The following is a 25,514-nucleotide window of genomic DNA, read 5'->3' as shown; positions in this document are numbered from 1 at the left end:
GAGAGAGAGTGAGAGAGTGAAAGAGTGAGAGTGGGAGAGAGTGAGAGTGTGTGAGAGTGTGAGATAGTGTGAGTGACAGAGTGAGAGAGTGAAAGTGTGGAAGAGTGAGAGAGTGAGAGAGTGACAGATTGAGATAGTGTGAGGGTGTGAGAGTGTGAGACAGAGAGATTGAGAGAGTGAAAGACTTAGTGAGAGAGTGAGAGAGTGAGAGTGAGAGAGTGAAAGAGTGTGAGTGTGAGAGTGAAAGAGTGAAAGACGGAGTGAGAGAGTGAGAGTGTATGAGTGAGAGAGTCAGAGCGTATGAGAGTGTGAGAGTGAGAGAGTGAGAGAGTCTGAGAGTGTATGAGTGAGAGAGTGTGAGAGTGTGAGAGTGTGAGAGTGAGAGAGTTAGAGTGAGAGAGTGAGAGAGTGAGAGAGTGTGAGAGTGTGAGAGAGTGAGAGAGTGTGAGAGTGTATGAGTGAGAGAGTGTGAGAGTGTGAGAGTGAGAGAGTGAGAGAGTGAGAGAGTGTGAGAGTGTGAGAGAGTGAGAGAAAGAGAGAGTGAGAGTGTATGAGTGAGAGAGTGAGAGAGTGTGAGAGTGTGAGTGAGAGAGTGAGAGAGTGAGAGAGTGAGAGAGTGAGAGAGTGTGAGAGATTGAGAGAGTGAGAGAGTGTGAGAGTGAGAGAGTGAGAGTGTGTGAGAGTGAGAGAGAGAGTGAGAGAGTGAAAGAGTGAGAGAGTGAAAGAGTTAGAGTGTGAGAGAGTGAGAGAGTGAGAGAGTGTGAAAGAGTGAGAGAGTGAGAGAGTGAAAGTGTGAAAGAGTGAGAGAGTGAGAGAGTGACAGATTGAGAGAGTGTGAGGGTGTGAGAGTGTGACAGAGTGAGAGAGTGAGAGAGTGAGAGAGAGAGTGTGAGAGTGTGAGAGAGTGAGAGAGTGAAAGTGTGGAAGAGTGAGAGAGTGAGAGAGTTACAGATTGAGAGAGTGTGAGGGTGTGAGAGTGTGAGACAGAGAGAGTGAGAGAGTGAATGACTGAGTGAGAGAGTGAGAGAGTGAGAGATTGAGAGTGCATGAGAGTGAGAGAGAGAGAGAGAGTGAGAGGTTGAGAGTGAGAGAGCGAGAGAGTGAGAGAGTGAAAGAGTGTGAGTGTGAGCCAGTGAAAGAGGGAAAGACTGAGTGAGAGAGTGAGAGTGTATGAGAGTGACAGATTGAGAGAGTGTGAGCGTGAGAGAGTGAAAGACTGAGTGATAGAGTGTAGGAGAGTGAGAGAGTGAAAGAGTGAAAGACTGAGTGAGAGAGTGAGTGAGTGAGAGAATGAGAGTGTAGGAGAGTGAGAGAGTGAGAGAGTGTGAGAGAGTGAGAGAGTGAAAGTGTGGAAGAGTAAGAGAGTGAGAGAGTGACAGATTGAGAGAGTGTGAGGGTGTGAGAGTGTGATAGAGTGAGAGAGTGAGAGAGTGAGAGAGTGAGAGAGAGAGAGTGTATGAGCGTGAGCGAGTGAGAGAGTGAGAGAGAGAGTGAGAGAGTGTGAGTGTGTGAGTGTGAGAGAGTGAGAGAGTGAGCGAGTGTGAGAGTGAGAGTGAAAGAGTGAGAGTGGGAGAGAGTGAGAGAGTGAGAGTGTGAGAGAGTGTGAGAGAGTGAGAGAGTGAGAGAGTGAAAGTGTGGAAGAGTGAGAGAGTGAGAGAGTTACAGATTGAGAGAGTGTGAGGGTGTGAGAGTGTGAGACAGAGAGAGTGAGAGAGTGAAAGGCTGAGTGAGAGAGTGAGAGAGTGAGAGATTGAGAGTGCATGAGAGTGAGAGAGAGAGAGAGAGAGAGAGTGAGAGTTTGAGAGTGAGAGAGCGAGAGAGTGAGAGAGTGAGAGAGTGTAAGAGTGTGAGTGTGAGCCAGTGCAAGAGGGAAAGACTGAGTGAGAGTGTGAGAGTGTATGAGAGTGACAGATTGAGAGAGTGTGAGCGTGAGAGAGTGAAAAACTGAGTGAGAGAGTGTAGGAGAGTGAGAGAGTGAAAGAGTGAAAGACTGAGTGAGAGAGTGAGTGAGTGAGAGAATGAGAGTGTAGGAGAGTGAGAGAGTGAGAGAGTGTGAGAGTGAGAGAGTGAGAGAGTGAAAGTGTGGAAGAGTAAGAGAGTGAGAGAGTGACAGATTGAGAGAGTGTGAGGGTGTGAGGGTGTGATAGAGTGAGAGAGTGAGAGAGTGAGAGAGAGAGAGTGTATGAGCGTGAGCGAGTGAGAGAGTGAGAGAGAGAGAGTGAGAGAGTGTGAGAGTGTGAGTGTGAGAGAGTGAGAGAGTGAGAGAGTGTGAGAGTGAGAGAGTGAAAGAGTGAGAGTGGGAGAGAGTGAGAGAGTGAGAGTGTGAGAGAGTGTGAGAGAGTGAGAGAGTGAGAGAGTGAAAGTGTGGAAGAGTGAGAGAGTGAGAGAGTGACAGATTGAGAGAGTGTGAGGGTGTGAGAGTGTGAGACAGAGAGAGTGAGAGAGTGAATGACTGAGTGAGAGAGTGAGAGAGTGAGAGATTGAGAGTGCATGAGAGTGAGACAGAGAGAGAGAGTGAGAGTTTGAGAGTGAGAGAGCGAGAGAGTGAGAGAGTGAGAGAGTGAAAGAGTGTGAGTGTGAGCCAGTGAAAGAGGGAAAGACTGAGTGAGAGAGTGAGAGTGTATGAGAGTGACAGATTGAGAGAGTGTGAGCGCGAGAGAGTGAAAGACTGAGTGAGAGAGTGTAGGAGAGTGAGAGAGTGAAAGAGTGAAAGACTGAGTGAGAGAGTGAGTGAGTGAGAGAATGAGAGTGTAGGAGAGTGAGAGAGTGAGAGAGTGTGAGAGTGAGAGAGTGAGAGAGTGAAAGAGTGTGAGTGTGAGCCAGTGAAAGAGTGAAAGACTGAGTGAGAGAGTGAGAGAGTGAGAGCGTGAGAGAGAGTGAGAGAGTGAGAGTGTAAGAGAGTGAGAGAGTGAGAGAGTGTGAGAGAGTGAGAGAGTGAGAGAGTGAAAGTGTGGAAGAGTGAGAGTGTGAGAGAGTGACAGATTGAGAGAGTGTGAGGGTGTGAGAGTGTGATAGAGTGTGAGAGTGAGAGAGTGAGAGAGAGAGTGTGAGAGTGTGAGAGAGTGAGAGAGTGAGAGAGTGAGAGAGAGTGAGAGTGTGAGAGTGAGAGAGTGAGAGAGTGTGAGAGTGAGAGAGAGAGTGAGAGAGTGAAAGAGTGAGAGTGGGAGAGAGTGAGAGTGTGTGAGAGTGTGAGATAGTGTGAGTGACAGAGTGAGAGAGTGAAAGTGTGGAAGAGTGAGAAGTGAGAGAGTGACAGATTGAGATAGTGTGAGGGTGTGAGAGTGTGAGACAGAGAGATTGAGAGAGTGAAAGACTTAGTGAGAGAGTGAGAGAGTGAGAGTGAGAGAGTGAAAGAGTGTGAGTGTGAGAGTGAAAGAGTGAAAGACGGAGTGAGAGAGTGAGAGTGTATGAGTGAGAGAGTCAGAGCGTATGAGAGTGTGAGAGTGAGAGAGTGAGAGAGTCTGAGAGTGTATGAGTGAGAGAGTGTGAGAGTGTGAGAGTGTGAGAGTGAGAGAGTTAGAGTGAGAGAGTGAGAGAGTGAGAGAGTGTGAGAGTGTGAGAGAGTGAGAGAGTGTGAGAGTGTATGAGTGAGAGAGTGTGAGAGTGTGAGAGTGAGAGAGTGAGATAGTGAGAGAGTGTGAGAGTGTGAGAGAGTGAGAGAAAGAGAGAGTGAGAGTGTATGAGTGAGAGAGTGAGAGAGTGTGAGAGTGTGAGTGAGAGAGTGAGAGAGTGAGAGAGTGAGAGAGTGAGAGAGTGTGAGAGATTGAGAGAGTGAGAGAGTGTGAGAGTGAGAGAGTGAGAGTGTGTGAGAGTGAGAGAGAGAGTGAGAGAGTGAAAGAGTGAGAGAGTGAAAGAGTTAGAGTGTGAGAGAGTGAGAGAGTGAGAGAGTGTGAAAGAGTGAGAGAGTGAGAGAGTGAAAGTGTGAAAGAGTGAGAGAGTGAGAGAGTGACAGATTGAGAGAGTGTGAGGGTGTGAGAGTGTGACAGAGTGAGAGAGTGAGAGAGTGAGAGAGAGAGTGTGAGAGTGTGAGAGAGTGAGAGAGTGAAAGTGTGAGTGTGAGAGAGTGAGAGAGTGTGAGAGTGAGAGAGAGTGAGAGAGTGAAAGAGTGAGAGTGGGAGAGAGTGAGAGTGTGAGAGTGGGAGAGAGTGTGAGAGAGTGAGAGAGTGAGAGAGTGAAAGTGCAGAAGAGTGAGAGAGTGAGAGAGTGACAGATTGAGATAGTGTGAGGGTGTGAGAGTGTGAGACAGAGAGATTGAGAGAGTGAAATACTTAGTGAGAGAGTGAGAGAGTGTGAGAGAGTGAGAGAGAGAGAGTGTGAGAGTGTGAGAGTTTGAGAGTGAGAGAGTGACAGTGTGAGAGAGAGTGAGAGAGTGAAAGAGTGAGAGTGCGAGAGAGTGAGAGAGTATGAGAGAGGGAGAGAGTGAGAGAGTGAGAGAGTGTGAGAGTGTGAGAGTGTGAGAGAGTGAGAGAGTGAGAGAGTGAGCGAGTGAGAGAGAGAGTGAGAGAGTGAAAGAGTGAGAGAGTGAGAGAGTGAGAGAGTGAGAGAGTGAAAGTGTGGAAGAGTGAGAGAGTGAGAGAATGACAGATTGAGATAGTGTGAGGGTGTGAGAGTGTGAAACAGAGAGATTGAGAGAGTGAAAGACTTAGTGAGAGGGTGAGAGAGTGAGAGAGTGAGAGAGTGATAGAGTGTGAGTGTGAGAGTGAAAGAGTGAAAGACGGAGTGAGAGAGTGAGAGTGTATGAGTGAGAGAGTGAGGGTGTGAGAGTGTGAGAGTGAGAGAGTGAGAGAGTGAGAGAGTCTGAGAGTGTATGAGTGAGAGAGTGAGAGAGTGAGAGAGTGTGAGAGTGAGAGAGTGAGAGAGTGAGAGCGTGAGAGAGTGTGAGAGTGTGAGAGTGTGAGAGTGTGAGAGAGTGAAAGAGTGAGAGTGTATGAGTGAGAGAGTGAGAGAGTGAGAGTGAGAGAGTGTGAGAGTGTGAGAGATTGAGAGAGTGAGAGAGTGAGAGAGTGAGAGAGTGAGAGAGTGAGAGAGTGAGAGAGTGAAAGAGTTAGAGAGTGAAAGAGTTAGAGTGTGAGAGAGTGAGAGAGTGAGAGAGTGTGAGAGAGTGAGAGAGTGAGAGAGTGAAAGTGTGGAAGAGTGAGAGTGTGAGAGAGTGACAGATTGAGAGAGTGTGAGGGTGTGAGAGTGTGATAGAGTGTGAGAGTGAGAGAGTGAGAGAGAGAGAGTGTGAGAGTGTGAGAGAGTGAGAGAGTGAGAGAGTGAGTGAGTGAGAGTGAGAGAGTGTGAGAGTGTGAGTGTGAGAGAGTGAGAGAGTGAGAGAGTGTGAAAGTGAGAGAGAGAGTGAGAGAGTGAAAGAGTGAGAGTGTGAGAGAGTGAGAGAGTGAGAGTGTGAGAGAGTGTGAGAGAGTGAGAGAGTGAAAGTGTGGAAGAGTGAGAGAGTGAGAGAGTGACAGATTGAGATAGTGTGAGGGTGTGAGAGTGTGAGACAGAGAGATTGAGAGAGTGAAAGACTTAGTGAGAGAGTGAGAGAGTGAGAGTGAGAGAGTGAAAGAGTGTGAGTGTGAGAGTGAAAGAGTGAAAGACGGAGTGAGAGAGTGAGAGTGTATGAGTGAGAGAGTCAGAGCGTATGAGAGTGTGAGATTGAGAGAGTGAGAGAGTCTGAGAGTGTATGAGTGAGAGAGTGTGAGAGTGTGAGAGTGAGAGAGTTAGAGTGAGAGAGTGAGAGAGTGAGAGAGTGTGAGAGTGTGAGAGAGTGAGAGAGTGTGAGAGTGTATGAGTGAGAGAGTGTGAGAGTGTGAGAGTGAGAGAGTGAGAGAGTGAGAGAGTGAGAGAGTGAGAGAGTGTGAGAGTGTGAGAGAGTGAGAGAATGAGAGAGTGAGAGTGTATGAGTGAGAGAGTGAGAGAGTGTGAGAGTGTGAGTGAGAGAGTGAGAGAGTGAGAGAGTGAGAGAGTGTGAGATATTGAGAGAGTGAGAGAGTGAGAGAGTGAGAGTGTGTGAGAGTGAGAGAGAGAGTGAGAGAGTGAAAGAGTGAGTGCGTGAAAGAGTTAGAGTGTGAGAGAGTGAGAGAGTGAGAGAGTGTGAAAGAGTGAGAGAGTGAGAGAGTGAAAGTGTGGAAGAGAGAGAGAGTGAGAGAGTGACAGATTGAGAGAGTGTGAGGGTGTGAGAGTGTGATAGAGTGAGAGAGTGAGAGAGTGAGAGAGAGAGTGTGAGAGTGTGAGAGAGTGAGAGAGTGTGAGAGTGTGAGTGTGAGAGAGTGAGAGAGTGTGAGAGTGAGAGAGAGAGTGAGAGAGTGAAAGAGTGAGAGTGGGAGAGAGTGAGAGAGTGAGAGTGGGAGTGAGTGTGAGAGAGTGAGAGAGTGACAGAGTGAAAGTGCGGGAGAGTGAGAGAGTGACAAATTGAGATAGTGTGAGGGTGTGAGAGTGTGAGACAGAGAGATTGAGAGAGTGAAAGACTTAGTGAGAGAGTGAGAGAGTGTGAGAGAGTGAGAGAGAGAGAGTGTGAGAGTGTGAGAGTTTGAGAGTGAGAGAGTGACAGTGTGAGAGAGAGTGAGAGAGTGAAAGAGTGAGAGTGCGAGAGAGTGAGAGAGTATGAGAGAGTGAGAGAGTGAGAGAGTGGGAGAGTCTGAGAGTGTGAGAGTGTGAGAGAGTGAGAGAGTGAGAGAGTGAGCGAGTGAGAGAGAGAGTGAGAGAGTGAAAGAGTGAGAGTGTGAGAGAGTGAGAGAGTGTGAGAGTGTGAGAGAGTGAGAGAGTGTGAGAGTGTGAGAGAGTGAGAGAGTGAAAGTGTGGAAGAGTAAGAGAGTGAGAGAGTGACAGATTGAGAGAGTGTGAGTGTGTGAGAGTGTGATAGAGTGAGAGAGTGAGAGAGTGAGAGAGAGAGTGTATGAGCGTGAGCGAGTGAGAGAGTGAGAGAGAGAGTGAGAGAGTGTGAGAACGTGAGTGTGAGAGAGTGAGAGAGTGAGAGAGTGTGAGAGTGAGAGAGTGAAAGAGTGAGAGTGGGAGAGAGTGAGAGAGTGAGAGTGTGAGAGAGTGAGAGAGTGAGAGAGTGAAAGTGTGGAAGAGTGAGAGAGTGAGAGAGTGACAGATTGAGAGAGTGTGAGGGTGTGAGAGTGTGAGACAGAGAGAGTGAGAGAGTGAAAGAGTGAGTGAGAGAGTGAGAGAGTGAGAGATTGAGAGTGCATGAGAGTGAGAGAGAGAGAGAGAGTGAGAGTTTGAGAGTGAGAGAGCGAGAGAGTGAGAGAGTGAGAGAGTGAGAGAGTGAAAGAGTGTGAGTGTGAGCCAGTGAAAAAGGGAAAGACTGAGTGAGAGAGTGAGAGTGTATGAGAGTGACAGATTGAGAGAGTGTGAGCGTGAGAGAGTGAAAGACTGAGTGAGAGAGTGTAGGAGAGTGAGAGAGTGAAAGAGTGAAAGACTGAGTGAGAGAGTGAGTGAGTGAGAGAATGAGAGTGTAGGAGAGTGAGAGAGTGAGAGAGTGTGAGAGTGAGAGAGTGAGAGAGTGAAAGTGCGGAAGAGTGAGAGAGTGAGAGAGTGACAGATTGAGATAGTGTGAGGGTGTGAGAGTGTGATAGAGTGTGAGAGTGAGAGAGTGAGAGAGAGAGAGTGTGAGAGAGTGAGAGAGAGAGAGAGTGTGAGAGTGTGAGAGTTTGAGAGTGAGAGAGTGACAGTGTGAGAGAGAGTGAGAGAGTGAAAGAGTGAGAGTGCGAGAGAGTGAGAGAGTGTGAGAGAGTGAGAGAGTGAGAGAGTGAAAGTGTGGAAGAGTGAGAGAGTGAGAGAATGACAGATTGAGATAGTGTGAGGGTGTGAGAGTGTGAAACAGAGAGATTGAGAGAGTGAAAGACTTAGTGAGAGAGTGAGAGAGTGAGAGAGTGAAAGAGTGTGAGTGTGAGAGTGAAAGAGTGAAAGACGGAGTGAGAGAGTGAGAGTGTATGAGTGAGAGAGTGAGAGCGTGTGAGAGTGAGAGAGTGAGAGAGTGAGAGAGTGTGAGAGATTGAGAGAGTGAGAGAGTGTGAGAGTGAGAGAGTGAGAGTGTGTGAGAGTGAGAGAGAGAGTGAGAGAGTGAAAGAGTGAGAGCGTGAAAGAGTTAGAGTGTGAGAGAGTGAGAGAGTGAGAGAGTGTGAAAGAGTGAGAGAGTGAGAGAGTGAAAGTGTGGAAGAGAGAGAGAGTGAGAGAGTATCAGATTGAGAGAGTGTGAGGGTGTGAGAGTGTGATAGAGTGAGAGAGTGAGAGAGTGAGAGAGAGAGTGTGAGAGTGTGGGAGAGTGAGAGAGTGTGAGAGTGTGAGTGTGAGAGAGTGAGAGAGTGTGAGAGTGAGAGAGAGAGTGAGAGAGTGAAAGAGTGAGAGTGGGAGAGAGTGAGAGTGTGAGTGTGGGAGAGAGTGTGAGAGAGTGACAGAGTGACAGAGTGAAAGTGCGGGAGAGTGAGAGAGTGACAAATTGAGATAGTGTGAGGGTGTGAGAGTGTGAGACAGAGAGATTGAGAGAGTGAAAGACTTAGTGAGAGAGTGAGAGAGTGTGAGAGAGTGAGAGAGAGAGAGAGTGTGAGAGTGTGATAGTTTGAGAGTGAGAGAGTGACAGTGAGAGAGAGAGTGAGAGAGTGAAAGAGTGAGAGTGCGAGAGAGTGAGAGAGTGTGAGAGAGTGAGAGAGTGAGAGAGTGAAAGTGTGGAAGAGTGAGAGAGTGAGAGAATGACAGATTGAGATAGTGTGAGGGTGTGAGAGTGTGAAACAGAGAGATTGAGAGAGTGAAAGACTTAGTGAGAGGGTGAGAGAGTGAGAGAGTGAGAGAGTGAAAGAGTGTGAGTGTGAGAGTGAAAGAGTGAAAGACGGAGTGAGAGAGTGAGAGTTTGAGAGAGTGAGAGAGTGAGCGAGTGAGAGAGAGAGTGAGAGAGTGAAAGAGTGAGAGAGTGAGAGAGTGAGAGAGTGTGAGAGAGTGAGAGAGTGAGAGAGTGAAAGTGTGGAAGAGTGAGAGAGTGAGAGAATGACAGATTGAGATAGTGTGAGGGTGTGAGAGTGTGAAACAGAGAGATTGAGAGAGTGAAAGACTTAGTGAGAGGGTGAGAGAGTGAGAGAGTGAGAGAGTGAAAGAGTGTGAGTGTGAGAGTGAAAGAGTGAAAGACGGAGTGAGTGAGTGAGAGTGTATGAGTGAGAGAGTGAGAGCGTGTGAGAGTGTGAGAGTGAGAGAGTGAGAGAGTGAGAGAGTCTGAGAGTGTATGAGTGAGAGCGTGAGAGAGTGAGAGAGTGTGAGAGTGAGAGAGTGAGAGAGTGAGAGAGTGAGAGAGTGTGAGAGTGTGAGAGAGTGAAAGAGTGAGAGTGTATGAGTGAGAGAGTGAGAGAGTGAGAGAGTGTGAGAGTGTGAGTGAGAGAGTGAGAGAGTGAGAGAGTGAGAGAGTGTGAGAGTGTGAGAGAGTGAGAGCGTATGAGTGAGAGAGTGAGAGAGTGTGAGAGTGTGAGTGAGAGAGTGAGAGAGTGAGAGTGAGAGAGTGTGAGAGTGTGAGAGATTGAGAGAGTGAGAGAGTGAGAGAGTGAGAGAGTTTGAGAGTGAGAGAGAGATTGAGAGAGTGAAAGAGTTAGAGAGTGAAAGAGTGAGAGTGTGAGAGAGTGTGAGAGTGAGAGAGTGAAAGTGTGGAAGAGTGAGAGTGTGAGAGAGTGAGAGAGTGAGAGTGTGAGTGTGAGAGTGTGAGAGTGTGAGAGTGTGAGTGTGAGAGAGTGAGAGAGTGAGAGAGTGTGAAAGTGAGAGAGAGAGTGAGAGAGTGAAAGAGTGAGAGTGGGAGAGAGTGAGAGAGTGAGAGTGTGAGAGAGTGTGAGAGAGTGAGAGAGTGAGAGAGTGAAAGTGTGGAAGAGTGAGAGAGTGAGAGAGTGACAGATTGAGATAGTGTGAGGGTGTGAAAGTGTGAGACAGAGAGATTGAGAGAGTGAAAGACTTAGTGAGAGAGTGAGAGAGTGAGAGTGAGAGAGTGAAAGAGTGTGAGTGTGAGAGTGAGAGAGTCAGAGCGTATGAGAGTGTGACAGTGAGAGAGTGAGAGAGTGTGAGAGTGTATGAGTGAGAGAGTGTGAGAGTGAGAGAGTGAGGGAGTGAGAGAGTGTGAGAGAGTGAGAGAATGAGAGAGTGTGAGTGTATGAGTGGGAGAGTGAGAGAGTGTGAGAGTGTGAGTGAGAGAGTGAGAGAGTGAGAGAGTGAGAGAGTGTGAGAGATTGAGAGAGTGAGAGAGTGTGAGAGTGAGTGAGTGAGAGTGTGTGAGAGTGAGAGAGTGAGAGAGTGAAAGTGTGGAAGAGTGAGAGAGTGAGAGAATGACAGATTGAGATAGTGTGAGGGTGTGAGAGTGTGAAACAGAGAGATTGAGAGAGTGAAAGACTTAGTGAGAGGGTGAGAGAGTGAGAGAGTGAAAGAGTGTGAGTGTGAGAGTGAAAGAGTGAAAGACGGAGTGAGAGAGTGAGAGTTTGAGAGAGTGAGAGAGTGAGCGAGTGAGAGAGAGAGTGAGAGAGTGAAAGAGTGAGAGAGTGAGAGAGTGAGAGAGTGTGAGAGAGTGAGAGAGTGAGAGAGTGAAAGTGTGGAAGAGGGAGAGAGTGAGAGAATGACAGATTGAGATAGTGTGAGGGTGTGAGAGTGTGAAACAGAGAGATTGAGAGAGTGAAAGACTTAGTGAGAGGGTGAGAGAGTGAGAGAGTGAGAGAGTGAAAGAGTGTGAGTGTGAGAGTGAAAGAGTGAAAGACGGAGTGAGAGAGTGAGAGTGTATGAGTGAGAGAGTGAGAGCGTGTGAGAGTGTGAGAGTGAGAGAGTGAGAGAGTCTGAGAGTGTATGAGTGAGAGAGTGAGAGAGTGAGAGAGTGTGAGAGTGAGAGAGTGAGAGAGTGAGAGAGTGAGAGAGTGTGAGAGTGTGAGAGAGTGAAAGAGTGAGAGTGTATGAGTGAAAGAGTGAGAGAGTGAGAGAGTGTGAGAGTGTGAGTGAGAGAGTGAGAGAGTGAGAGAGTGAGAGAGTGTGAGAGTGTGAGAGAGTGAGAGTGTATGAGTGAGAGAGTGAGAGAGTGTGAGAGTGTGAGTGAGAGAGTGAGAGAGTGAGAGTGAGAGAGTGTGAGAGTGTGAGAGATTGAGAGAGTGAGAGAGTGAGAGAGTGAGAGAGTTTGAGAGTGAGAGAGAGAGTGAGAGAGTGAAAGAGTTAGAGAGTGAAAGAGTGAGAGTGTGAGAGAGTGAGAGAGTGTGAGAGAGTGTGAGAGTGAGAGAGTGAAAGTGTGGAAGAGTGAGAGTGTGAGAGAGTGACAGATTGAGAGAGTGTGAGGGTGTGAGAGTGTGATAGAGTGTGAGAGTGAGAGAGTGAGAGAGAGAGAGTGTGAGAGTGTGAGAGAGTGAGAGAGTGAGAGTGTGAGTGTGAGAGTGTGAGAGTGTGAGAGTGTGAGTGTGAGAGAGTGAGAGAGTGAGAGAGTGTGAAAGTGAGAGAGAGAGTGAGAGAGTGAAAGAGTGAGAGTGGGAGAGAGTGAGAGAGTGAGAGTGTGAGAGAGTGTGAGAGAGTGAGAGAGTGAGAGAGTGAAAGTGTGGAAGAGTGAGAGAGTGAGAGAGTGACAGATTGAGATAGTGTGAGGGTGTGAAAGTGTGAGACAGAGAGATTGAGAGAGTGAAAGACTTAGTGAGAGAGTGAGAGTGAGAGAGTGAAAGAGTGTGAGTGTGAGAGTGAAAGAGTGAAAGATAGAGTGAGAGAGTGAGAGTGTATGAGTGAGAGAGTCAGAGCGTATGAGAGTGTGAGAGTGAGAGAGTGAGAGAGTGTGAGAGTGTATGAGTGAGAGAGTGTGAGAGTGAGAGAGTGAGGGAGTGAGAGAGTGTGAGAGTGTGAGAGAGTGAGAGAATGAGAGAGTGAGAGTGTATGAGTGGGAGAGTGAGAGAGTGTGAGAGTGTGAGTGAGAGAGTGAGAGAGTGAGAGAGTGAGAGAGTGTGAGAGATTGAGAGAGTGAGAGAGTGTGAGAGTGAGTGAGTGAGAGTGTGTGAGAGTGAGAGAGTGAGAGAGTGAAAGTGTGGAAGAGTGAGAGAGTGAGAGAATGACAGATTGAGATAGTGTGAGGGTGTGAGAGTGTGAAACAGAGAGATTGAGAGAGTGAAAGACTTAGTGAGAGGGTGAGAGAGTGAGAGAGTGAAAGAGTGTGAGTGTGAGAGTGAAAGAGTGAAAGACGGAGTGAGAGAGTGAGAGTTTGAGAGAGTGAGAGAGTGAGCGAGTGAGAGAGAGAGTGAGAGAGTGAAAGAGTGAGAGAGTGAGAGAGTGAGAGAGTGTGAGAGAGTGCGGAGAGTGAGAGAGTGAAAGTGTGGAAGAGTGAGAGAGTGAGAGAATGACAGATTGAGATAGTGTGAGGGTGTGAGAGTGTGAAACAGAGAGATTGAGAGAGTGAAAGACTTAGTGAGAGGGTGAGAGAGTGAGAGAGTGAGAGAGTGAAAGAGTGTGAGTGTGAGAGTGAAAGAGTGAAAGACGGAGTGAGAGAGTGAGAGTGTATGAGTGAGAGAGTGAGAGCGTGTGAGAGTGTGAGAGTGAGAGAGTGAGAGAGTCTGAGAGTGTATGAGTGAGAGAGTGAGAGAGTGAGAGAGTGAGAGAGTGAGAGAGTGAGAGAGTGAGAGAGTGTGAGAGTGTGAGAGAGTGAAAGAGTGAGAGTGTATGAGTGAGAGAGTGAGAGAGTGAGAGTGAGAGAGTGTGAGAGTGTGAGAGAGTGAGAGAGTGAGAGAGTGAGAGAGTGAGAGAGTGAGAGAGTTTGAGAGTGAGAGAGAGAGTGAGAGAGTGAAAGAGTTAGAGAGTGAAAGAGTTAGAGTGTGAGAGAGTGAGAGAGTGAGAGAGTGTGAGAGAGTGAGAGAGTGAGAGAGTGAAAGTGTGGAAGAGTGAGAGTGTGAGAGAGTGACAGATTGAGAGAGTGTGAGGGTGTGAGAGTGTGATAGAGTGTGAGAGTGAGAGTGTGAGAGAGAGAGAGTGTGAGAGTGTGAGAGAGTGAGAGAGTGAGAGAGTGAGTGAGTGAGAGTGAGAGAGTGTGAGAGTGTGAGTGTGAGAGAGTGAGAGAGTGAGAGAGTGTGAAAGTGAGAGAGAGAGTGAGAGAGTGAAAGAGTGAGAGTGTGAGAGAGTGAGAGAGTGAGAGTGTGAGAGAGTGTGAGAGAGTGAGAGAGTGAAAGTGTGGAAGAGTGAGAGAGTGAGAGAGTGACAGATTGAGATAGTGTGAGGGTGTGAGAGTGTGAGACAGAGAGATTGAGAGAGTGAAAGACTTAGTGAGAGAGTGAGAGAGTGAGAGAGTGAAAGAGTGTGAGTGTGAGAGTGAAAGAGTGAAAGACGGAGTGAGAGAGTGAGAGTATATGAGTGAGAGAGTCAGAGCGTATGAGAGTGTGAGATTGAGAGAGTGAGAGAGTCTGAGAGTGTATGAGTGAGAGAGTGTGAGAGTGTGAGAGTGAGAGAGTTAGAGTGAGAGAGTGAGAGAGTGAGAGAGTGTGAGAGTGTGAGAGAGTGAGAGAGTGTGAGAGTGTATGAGTGAGAGAGTGTGAGAGTGTGAGAGTGAGAGAGTGAGAGAGTGAGAGAGTGAGAGAGTGAGAGAGTGTGAGAGTGTGAGAGAGTGAGAGAATGAGAGAGTGAGAGTGTATGAGTGAGAGAGTGAGAGAGTGTGAGAGTGTGAGTGAGAGAGTGAGAGAGTGAGAGAGTGAGAGAGTGTGAGAGATTGAGAGAGTGAGAGTGTGAGAGTGAGAGAGTGAGAGTGTGTGAGAGTGTGTGAGAGTGAGAGAGAGAGTGAGAGAGTGAAAGAGTGAGAGCGTGAAAGAGTTAGAGTGTGAGAGAGTGAGAGAGTGAGAGAGTGTGAAAGAGTGAGAGAGTGAGAGATTGAAAGTGTGGAAGAGAGAGAGAGTGAGAGAGTGACAGAGTGAGAGAGTGTGAGGGTGTGAGAGTGTGATAGAGTGAGAGAGTGAGAGAGTGAGAGAGAGAGTGTGAGAGTGTGAGAGAGTGAGAGAGTGTGAGAGTGTGAGTGTGAGAGAGTGAGAGAGTGTGAGAGTGAGAGAGAGAGTGAGAGAGTGAAAGAGTGAGAGTGGGAGAGAGTGAGAGAGTGAGAGTGGGAGAGAGTGTGAGAGAGTGAGAGAGTGACAGAGTGAAAGTGCGGGAGAGTGAGAGAGTGACAAATTGAGATAGTGTGAGGGTGTGAGAGTGTGAGACAGAGAGATTGAGAGAGTGAAAGACTTAGTGAGAGAGTGAGAGAGTGTGAGAGAGTGAGAGAGAGAGAGAGTGTGAGAGTGTGAGAGTTTGAGAGTGAGAGAGTGACAGTGTGAGAGAGAGTGAGAGAGTGAAAGAGTGAGAGTGCGAGAGAGTGAGAGAGTATGAGAGAGTGAGAGAGTGAGAGAGTGAGAGAGTCTGAGAGTGTGAGAGTGTGAGAGAGTGAGAGAGTGAGAGAGTGAGCGAGTGAGAGAGAGAGTGAGAGAGTGAAAGAGTGAGAGTGTGAGAGAGTGAGAGAGTGTGAGAGTGTGAGAGAGTGAGAGAGTGAAAGTGTGGAAGAGTAAGAGAGTGAGAGAGTGACAGATTGAGAGAGTGTGAGTGTGTGAGAGTGTGATAGAGTGAGAGAGTGAGAGAGTGAGAGAGAGAGTGTATGAGCGTGAGCGAGTGAGTGAGTGAGAGAGAGAGTGAGAGAGTGTGAGAACGTGAGTGTGAGAGAGTGAGAGAGTGAGAGAGTGTGAGAGTGAGAGAGTGAAAGAGTGAGAGTGGGAGAGAGTGAGAGAGTGAGAGTGTGAGAGAGTGAGAGAGTGAGAGAGTGAAAGTGTGGAAGAGTGAGAGAGTGAGAGAGTGACAGATTGAGAGAGTGTGAGGGTGTGAGAGTGTGAGACAGAGAGAGTGAGAGAGTGAAAGAGTGAGTGAGAGAGTGAGAGAGTGAGAGATTGAGAGTGCATGAGAGTGAGAGAGAGAGAGAGAGTGATAGTTTGAGAGTGAGAGAGCGAGAGAGTGAGAGAGTGAGAGAGTGAGAGAGTGAAAGAGTGTGAGTGTGAGCCAGTGAAAAAGGGAAAGACTGAGTGAGAGAGTGAGAGTGTATGAGAGTGACAGATTGAGAGAGTGTGAGCGTGAGAGAGTGAAAGACTGAGTGAGAGAGTGTAGGAGAGTGAGAGAGTGAAAGAGTGAAAGACTGAGTGTGAGAGTGAGTGTGTGAGAGAATGAGAGTGTAGGAGAGTGAGAGAGTGAGAGAGTGTGAGAGTGAGAGAGTGAGAGAGTGAAAGTGCGGAAGAGTGAGAGAGTGAGAGAGTGACAGATTGAGATAGTGTGAGGGTGTGAGAGTGTGAAACAGAGAGATTGAGAGAGTGAAAGACTTAGTGAGAGGGTGAGAGAGTGAGAGAGTGAGAGAGTGAAAGAGTGTGAGTGTGAGAGTGAAAGAGTGAAAGACGGAGTGAGAGAGTGAGAGTGTATGAGTGAGAGAGTGAGAGCGTGTGAGAGTGAGAGAGTGAGAGAGTGAGAGAGTGTGAGAGATTGAGAGAGTGAGAGAGTGTGAGAGTGAGAGAGTGAGAGTGTGTGAGAGTGAGAGAGAGAGTGAGAGAGTGAAAGAGTGAGAGCGTGAAAGAGTTAGAGTGTGAGAGAGTGAGAGAGTGAGAGAGTGTGAAAGAGTGAGAGAGTGAGAGAGTGAAAGTGTGGAAGAGAGAGAGAGTGAGAGAGTGACAGATTGAGAGAGTGTGAGGGTGTGAGAGTGTGATAGAGTGAGAGAGTGAGAGAGTGAGAGAGAGAGTGTGAGAGTGTGAGAGAGTGAGAGAGTGTGAGAGTGTGAGTGTGAGAGAGTGAGAGAGTGTGAGAGTGAGAGAGAGAGTGAGAGAGTGAAAGAGTGAGAGTGGGAGAGAGTGAGAGAGTGAGTGTGGGAGAGAGTGTGAGAGAGTGACAGAGTGACAGAGTGAAAGTGCGGGAGAGTGAGAGAGTGACAAATTGAGATAGTGTGAGGGTGTGAGAGTGTGAGACAGAGAGATTGAGAGAGTGAAAGACTTAGTGAGAGAGTGAGAGAGTGTGAGAGAGTGAGAGAGAGAGAGAGTGTGAGAGTGTGATAGTTTGAGAGTGAGAGAGTGACAGTGAGAGAGAGAGTGAGAGAGTGAAAGAGTGAGAGTGCGAGAGAGTGAGAGAGTGTGAGAGAGTGAGAGAGTGAGAGAGTGAAAGTGTGGAAGAGTGAGAGAGTGAGAGAATGACAGATTGAGATAGTGTGAGGGTGTGAGAGTGTGAAACAGAGAGATTGAGAGAGTGAAAGACTTAGTGAGAGGGTGAGAGAGTGAGAGAGTGAGAGAGTGAAAGAGTGTGAGTGTGAGAGTGAAAGAGTGAAAGACGGAGTGAGAGAGTGAGAGTTTGAGAGAGTGAGAGAGTGAGCGAGTGAGAGAGAGAGTGAGAGAGTGAAAGAGTGAGAGAGTGAGAGAGTGAGAGAGTGTGAGAGAGTGAGAGAGTGAGAGAGTGAAAGTGTGGAAGAGTGAGAGAGTGAGGGAATGACAGATTGAGATAGTGTGAGGGTGTGAGAGTGTGAAACAGAGAGATTGAGAGAGTGAAAGACTTAGTGAGAGGGTGAGAGAGTGAGAGAGTGAGAGAGTGAAAGAGTGTGAGTGTGAGAGTGAAAGAGTGAAAGACGGAGTGAGAGAGTGAGAGTGTATGAGTGAGAGAGTGAGAGCGTGTGAGAGTGTGAGAGTGAGAGAGTGAGAGAGTGAGAGAGTCTGAGAGTGTATGAGTGAGAGAGTGAGAGAGTGAGAGAGTGTGAGAGTGAGAGAGTGAGAGAGTGAGAGAGTGAGAGAGTGAGAGAGTGAGAGAGTGTGAGAGAGTGAAAGAGTGAGAGTGTATGAGTGAGAGAGTGAGAGAGTGAGAGAGTGTGAGAGTGTGAGTGAGAGAGTGAGAGAGTGAGAGAGTGAGAGAGTGTGAGAGTGTGAGAGAGTGAGAGTGTATGAGTGAGAGAGTGAGAGAGTGTGAGAGTGTGAGTGAGAGAGTGAGAGAGTGAGAGTGAGAGAGTGTGAGAGTGTGAGAGATTGAGAGAGTGAGAGAGTGAGAGAGTGAGAGAGTTTGAGAGTGAGAGAGAGAGTGAGAGAGTGAAAGAGTTAGAGAGTGAAAGAGTGAGAGTGTGAGAGAGTGAGAGAGTGAGAGAGTGTGAGAGAGTGTGAGAGTGAGAGAGTGAAAGTGTGGAAGAGTGAGAGTGTGAGAGAGTGACAGATTGAGAGAGTGTGAGGGTGTGAGAGTGTGATAGAGTGTGAGAGTGAGAGAGTGAGAGAGAGAGAGTGTGAGAGTGTGAGAGAGTGAGAGAGTGAGAGTGTGAGTGTGAGAGTGTGAGAGTGTGAGAGTGTGAGTGTGAGAGAGTGAGAGAGTGAGAGAGTGTGAAAGTGAGAGAGAGAGTGAGAGAGTGAAAGAGTGAGAGTGGGAGAGAGTGAGAGAGTGAGAGTGTGAGAGAGTGTGAGAGAGTGAGAGAGTGAGTGAGTGATAGTGTGGAAGAGTGAGAGAGTGACAGATTGAGATAGTGTGAGGGTGTGAAAGTGTGAGACAGAGAGATTGAGAGAGTGAAAGACTTAGTGAGAGAGTGAGAGAGTGAGAGTGAGAGAGTGAAAGAGTGTGAGTGTGAGAGTGAAAGAGTGAAAGATAGAGTGAGAGAGTGAGAGTGTATGAGTGAGAGAGTCAGAGCGTATGAGAGTGAGAGAGTGTGAGAGTGTATGAGTGAGAGAGTGTGAGAGTGAGAGAGTGAGGGAGTGAGAGAGTGTGAGAGTGTGAGAGAGTGAGAGAATGAGAGAGTGAGAGTGTATGAGTGGGAGAGTGAGAGAGTGTGAGAGTGTGAGTGAGAGAGTGAGAGAGTGAGAGAGTGAGAGAGTGTGAGAGATTGAGAGAGTGAGAGAGTGTGAGAGTGAGTGAGTGAGAGTGTGTGAGAGTGAGAGAGTGAGAGAGTGAAAGTGTGGAAGAGTGAGAGAGTGAGAGAATGACAGATTGAGATAGTGTGAGGGTGTGAGAGTGTGAAACAGAGAGATTGAGAGAGTGAAAGACTTAGTGAGAGGGTGAGAGAGTGAGAGAGTGAAAGAGTGTGAGTGTGAGAGTGAAAGAGTGAAAGACGGAGTGAGAGAGTGAGAGTTTGAGAGAGTGAGAGAGTGAGCGAGTGAGAGAGAGAGTGAGAGAGTGAAAGAGTGAGAGAGTGAGAGAGTGAGAGAGTGTGAGAGAGTGAGAGAGTGAGAGAGTGAAAGTGTGGAAGAGTGAGAGAGTGAGGGAATGACAGATTGAGATAGTGTGAGGGTGTGAGAGTGTGAAACAGAGAGATTGAGAGAGTGAAAGACTTAGTGAGAGGGTGAGAGAGTGAGAGAGTGAGAGAGTGAAAGAGTGTGAGTGTGAGAGTGAAAGAGTGAAAGACGGAGTGAGAGAGTGAGAGTGTATGAGTGAGAGAGTGAGAGCGTGTGAGAGTGTGAGAGTGAGAGAGTGAGAGAGTCTGAGAGTGTATGAGTGAGAGAGTGAGAGAGTGAGAGAGTGTGAGAGTGAGAGAGTGAGAGAGTGAGAGAGTGAGAGAGTGAGAGAGTGTGAGAGTGTGAGAGAGTGAAACAGTGAGAGTGTATGAGTGAGAGAGTGAGAGAGTGAGAGAGTGTGAGAGTGTGAGTGAGAGAGTGAGAGAGTGAGAGAGTGAGAGAGTGTGAGAGTGTGAGAGAGTGAGAGTGTATGAGTGAGAGAGTGAGAGAGTGTGAGAGTGTGAGTGAGAGAGTGAGAGAGTGAGAGTGAGAGAGTGTGAGAGTGTGAGAGATTGAGAGAGTGAGAGAGTGAGAGAGTGAGAGAGTTTGAGAGTGAGAGAGAGAGTGAGAGAGTGAAAGAGTTAGAGAGTGAAAGAGTGAGAGTGTGAGAGAGTGAGAGAGTGAGAGGGTGTGAGAGAGTGTGAGAGTGAGAGAGTGAAAGTGTGGAAGAGTGAGAGTGTGAGAGAGTGACAGATTGAGAGAGTGTGAGGGTGTGAGAGTGTGATAGAGTGAGAGAATGAGAGAGTGAGAGTGTATGAGTGGGAGAGTTTGAGAGTGTGAGAGTGTATGAGTGAGAGAGTGTGAGAGTGAGAGAGTGAGGGAGTGAGAGAGTGTGAGAGAGTGAGAGAATGAGAGAGTGAGAGTGTATGAGTGGGAGAGTTTGAGAGTGTGAGAGTGTGAGTGAGAGAGTGAGAGAGTGAGAGAGTGAGAGAGTGAGAGAGTGTGAGAGATTGAGAGAGTGAGAGAGTGTGAGAGTGAGTGAGTGAGAGTGTGTGAGAGTGAGAGAGTGAGAGAGTGAAAGTGTGGAAGAGTGAGAGAGTGAGAGAATGACAGATTGAGATAGTGTGAGGGTGTGAGAGTGTGAAACAGAGAGATTGAGAGAGTGAAAGACTTAGTGAGAGGGTGAGAGAGTGAGAGAGTGAAAGAGTGTGAGTGTGAGAGTGAAAGAGTGAAAGACGGAGTGAGAGAGTGAGAGTTTGAGAGAGTGAGAGAGTGAGCGAGTGAGAGAGAGAGTGAGAGAGTGCAAGAGTGAGAGAGTGAGAGAGTGTGAGAGAGTGCGGAGAGTGAGAGAGTGAAAGTGTGGAAGAGTGAGAGAGTGAGAGAATGACAGATTGAGATAGTGTGAGGGTGTGAGAGTGTGAAACAGAGAGATTGAGAGAGTGAAAGACTTAGTGAGAGGGTGAGAGAGTGAGAGAGTGAGAGAGTGAAAGAGTGTGAGTGTGAGAGTGAAAGAGTGAAAGACGGAGTGAGAGAGTGAGAGTGTATGAGTGAGAGAGTGAGAGCGTGTGAGAGTGTGAGAGTGAGAGAGTGAGAGAGTCTGAGAGTGTATGAGTGAGAGAGTGAGAGAGTGAGAGAGTGAGAGAGTGAGAGAGTGAGAGAGTGAGAGAGTGTGAGAGTGTGAGAGAGTGAAAGAGTGAGAGTGTATGAGTGAGAGAGTGAGAGAGTGAGAGAGTGTGAGAGTGTGAGTGAGAGAGTGAGAGAGTGAGAGAGTGTGAGAGTGTGAGAGAGTGTGAGTGTATGAGTGAGAGAGTGAGAGAGTGTGAGAGTGTGAGTGAGAGAGTGAGAGAGTGAGAGTGAGAGAGTGTGAGAGTGTGAGAGATTGAGAGAGTGAGAGAGTGAGAGAGTGAGAGAGTTTGAGAGTGAGAGATAGAGTGAGAGAGTGAAAGAGTTAGAGAGTGAAAGAGTGAGAGTGTGAGAGAGTGAGAGAGTGAGAGAGTGTGAGAGAGTGTGAGAGTGAGAGAGTGAAAGTGTGGAAGAGTGAGAGTGTGAGAGAATGACAGATTGAGAGAGTGTGAGGGTGTGAGAGTGTGATAGAGTGTGAGAGTGAGAGAGTGAGAGAGAGAGTGTGAGAGTGTGAGAGAGTGAGAGAGTGAGAGTGTGAGTGTGAGAGTGTGAGAGTGTGAGAGTGTGAGTGTGAGAGAGTGAGAGAGTGAGAGAGTGTGAAAGTGAGAGAGAGAGTGAGAGAGTGAAAGAGTGAGAGTGGGAGAGAGTGAGAGAGTGAGAGTGTGAGAGAGTGTGAGAGAGTGAGAGAGTGAGAGAGTGAAAGTGTGGAAGAGTGAGAGAGTGAGAGAGTGACAGATTGAGATAGTGTGAGGGTGTGAAAGTGTGAGACAGAGAGATTGAGAGAGTGAAAGACTTAGTGAGAGAGTGAGAGAGTGAGAGTGAGAGAGTGAAAGAGTGTGAGTGTGAGAGTGAAAGAGTGAAAGATAGAGTGAGAGAGTGAGAGTGTATGAGTGAGAGAGTCAGAGCGTATGAGAGTGTGAGAGTGAGAGAGTGAGAGAGTGTGAGAGTGTATGAGTGAGAGAGTGTGAGAGTGAGAGAGTGAGGGAGTGAGAGAGTGTGAGAGTGTGAGAGAGTGAGAGAATGAGAGAGTGAGAGTGTATGAGTGGGAGAGTGAGAGAGTGTGAGAGTGTGAGTGAGAGAGTGAGAGAGTGAGAGAGTGAGAGAGTGTGAGAGATTGAGAGAGTGAGAGAGTGTGAGAGTGAGTGAGTGAGAGTGTGTGAGAGTGAGAGAGAGAGTGAGAGAGTGAAAGAGTGAGAGAGTGAAAGAGTGAGAGTGTGAGAGAGTGAGAGAGTGTGAAAGAGTGAGAGAGTGAGAGAGTGAAAGTGTGGAAGAGTGAGAGAGTGAGAGAGTGACAGATTGAGAGAGTGTGAGGGTGTGAGAGTGTGATAGAGAGAGAGAGTGAGAGAGTGAGAGAGAGAGAGAGTGTGAGAGTGTGAGAGAGTGAGAGAGTGAAAGTGTGAGTGTGAGAGAGTGAGAGAGTGTGAGAGTGAGAGAGAGAGTGAGAGAGTGAAAGAGTGAGAGTGGGAGAGAGTGAGAGAGTGAGAGTGTGAGAGAGTGTGAGAGAGTGAGAGAGTGAGAGAGTGACAGATTGAGAGAGTGTGAGGGTGTGAGAGTGTGAGACAGAGAGAGTGAGAGAGTGAATGACTGAGTGAGAGAGTGAGAGAGTGAGAGATTGAGAGTGCATGAGAGTGAGAGAGAGAGAGAAAGTGAGAGTTTGAGAGTGAGAGAGTGAGAGAGTGAAAGAGTGTGAGTGTGAGCCAGTGAAAAAGGGAAAGACTGAGTGAGAGAGTGAGAGTGTATGAGAGTGACAGATTGAGAGAGTGTGAGCGTGAGAGAGTGAAAGACTGAGTGAGAGAGTGTAGGAGAGTGAGAGAGTGAAAGAGTGAAAGACTGAGTGAGAGAGTGAGTGAGTGAGAGAATGAGAGTGTAGGAGAGTGAGAGAGTGAGAGAGTGTGAGAGTGAGAGAGTGAGAGAGTGAAAGTGTGGAAGAGTAAGAGAGTGAGAGTGAAAGACTGAGTGAGAGAGTGAGAGAGTGTGAGAGAGTGAGAGAGTGAGAGAGTGAAAGTGTAGAAGAGTGAGAGTGTGAGATAGTGACAGATTGAGAGAGTGTGAGGGTGTGAGAGTGTGATAGAGTGTGAGAGTGAGAGAGTGAGAGAGAGAGAGTGTGAGAGTGTGAGAGAGTGAGAGACTGTGAGAGTGTGAGTGTGTGAGAGTGAGAGAGTGAGAGAGTGTGAGAGTGAGAGAGAGAGTGAGAGAGTGAAAGAGTGAGAGTGGGAGAGAGTGAGAGAGTGAGAGTGTGAGAGAGTGTGAGTGAGAGAGTGAGAGAGTGAAAGTGTGGAAGAGTGAGAGAGTGAGAGAGTGACAGATTGAGATAGTGTGAGGGTGTGAGAGTGTGAGACAGAGAGATTGAGAGAGTCAAAGACTTAGTGAGAGAGTGAGAGAGTGAGAGTGAGAGAGTGAAAGAGTGTGAGTGTGAGAGTGAAAGAGTGAAAGACGGAGTGAGAGAGTGAGAGTGTATGAGTGAGAGAGTGAGAGTGTATGAGAGTGTGAGAGTGAGAGAGTGAGAGAGTCTGAGAGTGTATGAGTGAGAGAGTGAGAGAGTGAGAGAGTGAGAGAGTAAGAGAGTGAGAGAGTGTGAGAGTGTGAGAGAGTGAGAGAGTGAGAGAGTGTGAGAGTGTATGAATGAGAGAGTGTGAGAGTGTGAGTGTGAGAGAGTGAGAGAGTGAGAGAGTGAGAGAGTGTGAGAGTGCGAGAAAATGAGAGAGTGAGAGAGTGAGAGTGAGAGAGTGAAAGAGTGTGAGTGTGAGAGTGAAAGAGTGAAAGACGGAGTGAGAGAGTGAGAGTGTATGAGTGAGAGAGTGAGAGTGTATGAGAGTGTGAGAGTGAGAGAGTGAGAGAGTCTGAGAGTGTATGAGTGAGAGAGTGAGAGAGTGAGAGAGTGAGAGAGTGAGACAGTAAGAGAGTGAGAGAGTGTGAGAGTGTGAGAGAGTGAGAGAGTGAGAGAGTGTGAGAGTGTATGAATGAGAGAGTGTGAGAGTGTGAGTGTGAGAGAGTGAGAGAGTGAGAGAGTGAGAGAGTGTGAGAGTGCGAGAAAATGAGAGAGTGAGAGAGTGAGAGTGTATGAGTGAGAGAGAGAGAGTGTGAGAGTGTGAGTGAGAGAGTGAGAGAGTGAGAGAGTGAGAGAGATTGAGAGAGTGAGAGAGTGAGAATGTGTGAGAGTGAGAGAGAGAGTGAGAGAGTGAAAGAGTGAGAGAGTGAAAGAGTTAGAGTGTGAGAGAGTGAGAGAGTGTGAAAGAGTGAGAGAGTGAGAGAGTGAAAGCGTGGAAGAGTGAGAGAGTGAGAGAGTGACAGATTGAGAGAGTGTGAGGGTGTGAGAGTGTGAATGAGTGAGAGAGTGAGACAGAGAGAGTGTGAGAGTGTGAGAGAGTGAGAGAGTGAAAGTGTGAGTGTGAGAGAGTGAGAGAGTGAGAGAGTGTGAGAGTGAGAGAGAGAGTGAGAGAGTGAAAGTGCGGAAGAGTGAGAGAGTGAGAGAGTGACAGATTGAGATAGTGTGAGGGTGTGAGAGAGTGAGACAGAGAGATTGAGAGAGTGAAAGACTTAGTGAGAGAGTGAGAGAGTGAGAGAGTGTGAGAAAGTGAGAGAGAGAGAGTGTGAGAGTGTGAGAGTGTGAGAGTTTGAGAGTGAGAGAGTGACAGTGTGAGAGAGAGTGAGAGAGTGAAACAGTGAGAGTGCGAGAGAGTGAGAGAGTGTGAGAGAGTGAGAGAGTGAGAGAGTGAGAGAGTGTGAGAGTGTGAGAGCGTGAGAGAGTAAGACAGTGAGAGAGTGAGAGAGAGAGTGAGAAAGTGAAAGAGTGAGAGTGTGAGAGAGTGAGAGTGTGTGAGAGTGCGAGAGAGTGAGAGAGTGAAAGTGTGGAAGAGTAAGAGAGTGAGAGAGTGACAGATTGAGAGAGTGTGAGGGTGTGAGTGTGAGAGAGTGAGAGAGTGAGAGAGTGAAAGAGTGAAAGACTGAGTGAGAGAGTGAGAGCGTGAGAGAGAGAGTGAGAGAGTGAGAGTGTAAGAGAGTGAGAGAGTGAGAGACTGTGAGAGAGTGAGAGAGTGAAAGTGTGGAAGAGTGAGAGTGTGAGAGAGTGACAGATTGAGAGAGTGTGAGGGTGTGAGAGTGTGATAGAGTGTGAGAGTGTGAGAGTGAGAGAGAGAGTGTGAGAGTGTGAGAGAGTGAGAGAGTGAGAGAGTGAGTGTGAGAGAGTGAGAGAGTGAGAGAGAGAGTGAGAGAGTGAAAGAGTGAGAGTGGGAGAGAGTGAGAGAGTGCGAGTGTGAGAGAGAGTGAGAGAGTGAGAGAGTGAAAGTGTGGAAGAGTGAGAGAGTGACAGATTGAGAGAGTGTGAGGGTGTGAGAGTGTGAGACAGAGAGATTGAGAGAGTGAAAGACTTAGTGAGAGAGTGAGAGAGTGAGAGTGAGAGAGTGAAAGAGTGTGAGTGTGAGAGTGAAAGAGTGAAAGACGGAGTGAGAGTGTATGAGTGAGAGTGAGAGCGTATGAGAGTGTGAGAGTGAGAGAGTGAGAGAGACTGAGAGTGTATGAGTGAGAGAGTGAGAGAGTGTGAGAGTGTGAGAGTGAGAGAGTGAGAGAGTGAGAGAGTGAGAGAGTGAGAGAGTGTGAGAGTGTGAGAGAGTGAGAGAGTGAGAGAGTGTGAGACTGTATGAGTGAGAGAGTGTGAAAGTGTGAGAGTGAGAGAGTGAGAGAGTGTGAGAGTGCGAGAGAGTGAGAGAGAGTGAGAGTGTATGAGTGAGAGAGTGTGAAAGTGTGAGAGTGAGAGAGTGAGAGAGTGAGAGAGTGTGAGAGTGCGAGAGAGTGAGAGAGCGAGAGAGTGAGAGAGTGAGAGAGTGAAAGAGTGTGAGTGTGAGCCAGTGAAAGAGGGAAAGACTGAGTGAGAGAGTGAGAGTGTATGAGAGTGACAGATTGAGAGAGTGTGAGCGTGAGAGAGTGAAAGACTGAGTGAGAGAGTGTAGGAGAGTGAGAGAGTGAAAGAGTGAAAGACTGAGTGAGAGAGTGAGTGATTGAGAGAATGAGAGTGTAGGAGAGTGAGAGAGTGAGAGAGTGTGAGAGTGAGAGAGTGAGAGAGTGAAAGAGTGTGAGTATGAGCCAGTGAAAGAGTGAAAGACTGAGTGAGAGAGTGAGAGCGTGAGCGAGAGTGAGAGAGTGAGAGTGTAAGAGAGTGAGAGAGTGAGAGAGTGTGAGAGAGTGAGAGAGTGAGAGAGTGAAAGTGTGGAAGAGTGAGAGTGTGAGATAGTGACAGATTGAGAGAGTGTGAGGGTGTGAGAGTGTGATAGAGTGTGAGAGTGAGAGAGTGAGAGAGAGAGTGTGAGAGTGTGAGAGTGTGTGAGAGTGAGAGAGTGAGAGAGAGAGAGTGAGAGAGTGTGAGAGTGTGAGTGTGTGAGAGTGAGAGAGTGAGAGGGTGTGAGAGTGAGAGAGAGAGTGAGAGAGTGAAAGAGTGAGAGTGGGAGAGAGTGAGAGAGTGAGAGTGTTAGAGAGTGTGAGAGAGTGAGAGAGTGAGAGAGTGAAAGTGTGGAAGAGTGAGAGAGTGAGAGAGTGACAGATTGAGATATTGTGAGGGTGTGAGAGTGTGAGACAGAGAGATTGAGAGAGTGAAAGACTTAGTGAGAGAGTGAGAGAGTGAGAGTGAGAGAGTGAAAGAGTGTGAGTGTGAGAGTGAAAGAGTGAAAGACGGAGTGAGAGAGTGAGAGTGTATGAGTGAGAGAGTGAGAGCGTATGAGAGTGTGATAGTGAGAGAGAGAGTCTGAGAGTGTATGAGTGAGAGAGTGAGAGAGTGTGAGAGTGTGAGAG

The sequence above is a fragment of the Chiloscyllium plagiosum genome, unplaced genomic scaffold (assembly GCF_037043375.1).
Source record: "Chiloscyllium plagiosum isolate Xiang-an unplaced genomic scaffold, Cpla_swu_hap1 HiC_scaffold_37, whole genome shotgun sequence".
Taxonomy (NCBI): domain Eukaryota; kingdom Metazoa; phylum Chordata; class Chondrichthyes; order Orectolobiformes; family Hemiscylliidae; genus Chiloscyllium; species Chiloscyllium plagiosum.
The sequence above is the reverse complement of the archived record's forward strand: the minus strand, read 5'-3'. Positions refer to the sequence as shown.